Genomic DNA, 6,000 nt, shown 5'->3' with positions numbered 1-6,000 from the left:
TCTCTACAAAAAAGAGGTGCCATCAAAGGGTAAGAGAGATGAACATTTCAATCAAATGGTCCCAGTTACCTGTTTGTTTAACATAGTAGCATTGCCTCAGCAACAGCCAATGTGACTCATTGAACGTAGTTCCCTGGTGAAGACCTGCACTGGGCCCGGGCATGCTTGCCTTGTAGGGGGAGGCTTCATCACTTTTTAGATAATCACACTCCACTCCCAAGGCCCCAGGAAGAAATTAGAAGTGAGACCAATTCAGGGAATCTCTGTAAACCCTTTGGGGGTTGATCATGCCCTGCTCTTGTTAATGTTTAAGTTTCTGTTGCCTAAAAAACTTAACTATGAGAATTTACTGCTCCTTGGCTAAGAATTTTACAATAGTCTCCAGTTCTTTAGCCAAGAGGAATTTCACTGATTAGGTTAGATTTTAGCCTCTGATCCTTTATCATTTTCCTTTTTGGCTTAAGCAATGAGAATGAAAATTACATAAAACTCCCTAGTAATTTTTTTCTCTTATATCAAATGATCTGAAAATGGGTTGATTTGTTACCCTTTCTGAAGTGTGAATTGTAATTGATACTCAGTAGAAAGTCTCTAAATTGGGAGTTCTCTAGTGGCACAGTGGTTAAGAATCCACCTGCCAATGCAGGGGACACAGGTTTGAGCCCTGGTCTGGAAAGATCTCACATGCCACAGAGCAACTAAGCCCATGAACCACAACGGCTGAGCCCACGTGCCACAGCTACTGAGGCCTGCATGCCTAGAGCCCATGCTTCACAACAAGAGAAGCCACTGCAATGAGAAGCCCACGTACTGCAACAGAGTGGCCCTCACTCGACACAGTTAGAGATAGAACGCACGCAGCAATGAAGACCCAACACAGCCAACGATAATTAAATAAATTTATTTTTTTAAAAATGTTTCTCCTTTAAAAAAAAAAAGGAAAGTCTCTAAATTGAGAACATGACTGAATGACATTAACTTCACACAATCTGCTTTCTCAAATTATTTTAGTATTAGCTGTGGTGCTTCAGACATTGTCAGGGTAAAAATGGCTCAGTATTTTCTCCCCACTTATAAAGCTGGAATTAATGGATGCTGTGCTGGTTTACAAAACCTCTCTTGCACTCAACTATCTCAAGGGGAAACTGAGAATTTCAAAGACGGGTAATACGAATCTCAAGTGCTGCCTATAAACACTTGACTGAAATATCAAAAAACCTTCATGAAACATATATTTTAAAAAGGAAGCCAGTGGCAAGTAGAACTGATGGGAACTGGTCTAAAGGAAAGGATGGAATGAAAGAAAAAGCAAGTATTTATTCATCACTTACAGTATACCTGGCATTGTGCTTTGTACTAAACACATCATTGCATTAATCTTCTCAACATCAATATAAAATAATTATTGTCACATTCCTCTTCAATAAGGAAATATCAGGTCCAGAAAGGTAAAATAAGTTGCTTAAGATCACACAATAACTCAGTGTAAGGGCAGGAAACAGAGTTCTAATGGCCTAGGTTCCAAATCCCAAGCAGTTTTATTTTCTCCTTCTCCCTCAGTTATCAATAATTATATATTTTCTTAAGATATATATTTTATCTCCATAGTTTTACTGGGAAGAAAAGATAGCAAAACAAAGTAATAATGTAGGTAAAATAAAGTTATTGATCTGGCAAGTCACTGTCACATGGCTCTTCTTTATACCTAATAGCTCCCTCCGACACCAGTTTTTTTGACATTTGTTGAAGCAGACTTAGCCATTTATCTTGTGTCTCTCTTCTCCATTCCTCTCTGCCCCAGGATAGCTTCCCTCTACTTCCCTTTAACTTTAAAATGTACTTGAGCCTTATAAACAATACATTTTTAATCTAGTCCCTCAATAGAGAAATAATTTGACATAGATTGAAAAATAACAGAAGTTTTGTTTTTAACTGTACTTTTTTTTTTTTTTTTTTTTTTTGTGGTACGCGGGCCTGTCACTGTTGCGGCCTCTCCCGTTGCGGAGCACAGGCTCCGGACATGCAGGCTCAGTGGCCATGGCTCACGGGCCCAGCCGCTCCGCGGCATGTGGGATCTTCCCGGACCGGGGCACAAACTCGTGTCCCCTGCATCGGCAGGCGGACTCTCAACCACTGCACCACCAGGGAAGCCCAGAAGTTTTGTTTTTATTACATAAAGTAAAATGAGACTGATATTTAATAGACTATTTGAGCAAAACTTAGTTTGTCTGATGTTTTTTCACCAGCATGCCTTGACTCTCTTCAATTGCTAACATATCTAGTCACTTTATGGGTTATTTTACATTTATTTTTCACCTGAAACAGGGATAACTTGTGTCCCTCTATCACAGCCTTCTATGCCTCCTTGGTCTCAGACACAGGAATTGGCTTGAAAAGCACAGTTCTGAAATAAATCAGGCCTATCCATAATGCCCATTAATGCAGTGTCCTCAGCCAGACAGCATCGTTTATAACCCTGAGAGTGAGGCTGGAACAGCTCCATATCTGCAGCTTCAGCTCACCAATTTATGCAGCCAGAGCCAATGACTCAGGCAGTCAGAAATCTCACAAGGAGCAGTAAATACGTACTCACACACACAGAAAAAAGAGATGTAGATAGAGGTATTCATATAATGAGAATCAGATCAATGAGGGTATAATCAACTTGAGAAATAAAAATCCAGGAAAACAATTAGATCAGGTCATGATTTAGTGTTTGAAGGACAAGAGAGAAATAAAATGTTTCATAAGATTTTGGTGGCAAATTCTTTTTTCTTTATTTAATTAATTAATTTATTTTGGCTGTGTTGGGTCTTTGTTGCTATGCATGGGCTTCCACTAGTTGCGGCAAGCAGGGGTTACTCTTCATTGCAGCGTGTGGGCTTCTCATTGCAGTGGCTGCTCTTGCTGTGGAGCATGGGCTGTAGGTACACAGGCTTCAATAGTTGTGGTGCATGGGCTCAGTAGTTGTGGACTTCCCAGACCAGGGATCGAACCCGTGTCCCCTGCATTGGCAGACAGATTCTTATCCACTGTGCCACCAGGGAAGTCCGGTGGCAAATTCTTAAAGAGGCCTTTGCTTCCTTATACCATTTGGACTCAACATGTACATTTACACCAAATTCTTACCCAACTAGGGGTTGGTACAAAATGAATCTTTGATAAAATTGTGTCAAATTAATAAAGGGGAGTGATATGTCACTGGGTGTTCATTGGCTAGTTAGCCCTTGAGCGATTTAACACAGAGAGGGAGTGTTGAGAGATAGAAGCCTTAACTTATCCCTTAAGGAAAGTATCTGATGGAAATTAATGGCTATAAATAATTATGCACAATGAATGATTAAGAAGGATTTGTTAAGGCATGAAAGTGGGGGCAAAGCTGTGGAAGTTTTAATTACATCTGACTAGACATCTACAACCATCTTCAGAGAAAACTCTTTCTCAACAGACTCTACTGATTTTTGATGTTCTGATTTCTTGGTAAAGACTTAAGCCTTCAGATGAAAGGGGTCTGGCAGAAGCTGAGCTAAAGTAAAAGAGACACTCACATCTAAATTTATTCTGGTGAAACTTTTGAATCTCAACTATGATGCAAATAAAATCTTTAAAGTTTCCAGAAAGAAAAGATAAAACCTACAGCAAAAACTACTTACTTACAATAGACTGAGACTCAGACCATCTTAGATTTGCAACAGAATGAAGAAAAACAGCAAAGCAATGTCTGCAAAGATAGGAAGAGAAATGAGTTTAATACCTAAATATAATAGCATTCAATTAGGGGGAGGAAATGAATGCCTTTTTCAGATATTTAATGGCCAATAAAATGTATCTGGGGAAAAAATGGAGCATGCACTCCAAAAGAACAAAAAGTAAATTCCAAAAAGAGAAGGAAATGATGTATAGGGAACAGTGGGACTCAAATTTAAGAATCATGGAAGGAAAAGGTGGAGACAGTAAGAGGAAAAGGTCTAAGGGTTTTGTTTTTTTTCAGGGTTGTGAGTAGATAGAAAAACATACCAGTTAATAGATGTTTATTAAAAATTTAAGGGAAACCAATAGAAGAATTTTGAAGAAAGTATAATTTCCAAACCACTAAGTAGTAGAAAGGAATTAATTAAAGGTTTTTGATCCAGCAAAACTCTGAAATAGGAAAAAGAAAAGTAATTGTAAAAATGAATGGTAAATAATAAAAAATAAATTTATTTAGATTAAATTTCCCCATGAAACTCCTCCATGGTTATAAAGAAATTTAGCTACCTGCTGTTTTCTCAAGACACGCTACAAATAAAATGATACAAAAATAAATAAATAAATACATACATTTTTAAAAAGATGGGCAAAATCACAACAGGAAAATGCTACCAAAATAAATCAATGGTATATTAATGAGATAATTTAGAATTATAGAAGGAAGCAATAAATAGGGTAAGGGAGACTATTTTATATCAATTAGAGCTAGTATTAGCTAAGCAATTTAATGATAGTTCCATTTAGCCCTTATGAACAATCCTGTAAGATTGGTATTATTATAATTTCATTTTTGCAGACTCATCTGTGAAAATTGGAGACTCAGAGAGTTTAAGAAATTTATCCAAGATCACAAAACTGCTGAATGGTAGAGCCAAAGCTCTGTGACTCCAAAGTTTATATAATCAATCATTGGATTATGTCTTATTTAAAGGGAAAATTTGGAATCCTCTAAGAATATTTTATTGTGAGTTATTGCTCATTCTGGTGGTGACTAGGCAGAGAAAAGACTGTCACCCATCCTTTCTCCAGGTACCGATAACATCTGAGCATGGAGATTTGATCCCTTCGAGAGCATTGGTCTACCATATGTTATGTGCCAGGTCCAAGGAAAGGGGCTATTGCCTTCCCAGACCCTGCTAGGACATGGCACATAGGTCTGGCAAGTGGTAGGAGGTAGAAGGGGAACCCAGATGGTGTGGGCCATGAAAGTGCTGCATACAGAATCATGGAGCTGGCCCTGGATGCCTCTGAATTTCTTTACTTACCCTGCAAACATCCCGTCGCTGGAGGGAGTGTGACATTAAATAGCAAATAAAAACTACCATGAAGGAGGGAGAGAAAAGAAACAAACAGAGAGACTGTGGAAAATTTTATATATTTAGTTCCTTTCACAGCACTTTTTGCCAGGTTTTGAGCAAGGGTCCTCTCACTTTAATTTTGCACACGTCCTCACAAATTATGTAGCCGACCCTACTTCAAACATATATTATATATGTTAATATATATGTTATTATATTATGGATGTGTGTTACAGTTTTAAGGATAACAAATGGAAAAGTGTCAAAGATTTTGCAATATTTTCTTTGAGAAAAATGTACATGTGAGCAAGGAAAGGAAATGGGAAGTGTAAAGGAACAAGAAAAGTGATGAACTGGAGAGACGTTGGAGCTGAAATCCAGTGACTTCATGACCTACTAGCAATGAGGAGAGAGTAAGGAATCTGAGAGGGCTCCCAGGTTTCCAAATTTGATAAGCCAGGACAAAAAGTATTAGAGGAAGAGTGAAGATGGTGATCTTCCTTTTGGGTACAATGGGTTGGAGGTGCCCGAAGGCAATATTGGATTCAATTGATCAGTTGTTTATATCTGGAACTCAGTTGAGAGATTTGGGTTAAAGATGTAGGTTTGGGAATTATCACCATAGAGGAAGCAACTGGAACTATAAGAGGTGATCACTTATCTCTAGTTTAAGAGAACAAAATTTGAATATTGTAACAATATGAGTTATCATTATTTTAACTAACATATATGGAGCTATGTGTCAGCAACTATACTAATTGCACTTCTACATTTAACCTATTTGCCTTATCTCTTTTCCACTGGTCACTATTAATATTTTTACCATGATAATAGAACCTGGGCATTACTTATTTGCTTTATTGGAAGGCTCTCAAATAAATAATATTAATAATATAGTGACAATTATATTGTTTGGTATATTGAAAAAACGGCACTCTTTGAATGCAGAAAG

This window comes from Stenella coeruleoalba, assembly GCF_951394435.1.
Source record: "Stenella coeruleoalba genome assembly, chromosome: 19".
Lineage (NCBI taxonomy): Eukaryota > Metazoa > Chordata > Mammalia > Artiodactyla > Delphinidae > Stenella > Stenella coeruleoalba.
The sequence above is the reverse complement of the archived record's forward strand: the minus strand, read 5'-3'. Positions refer to the sequence as shown.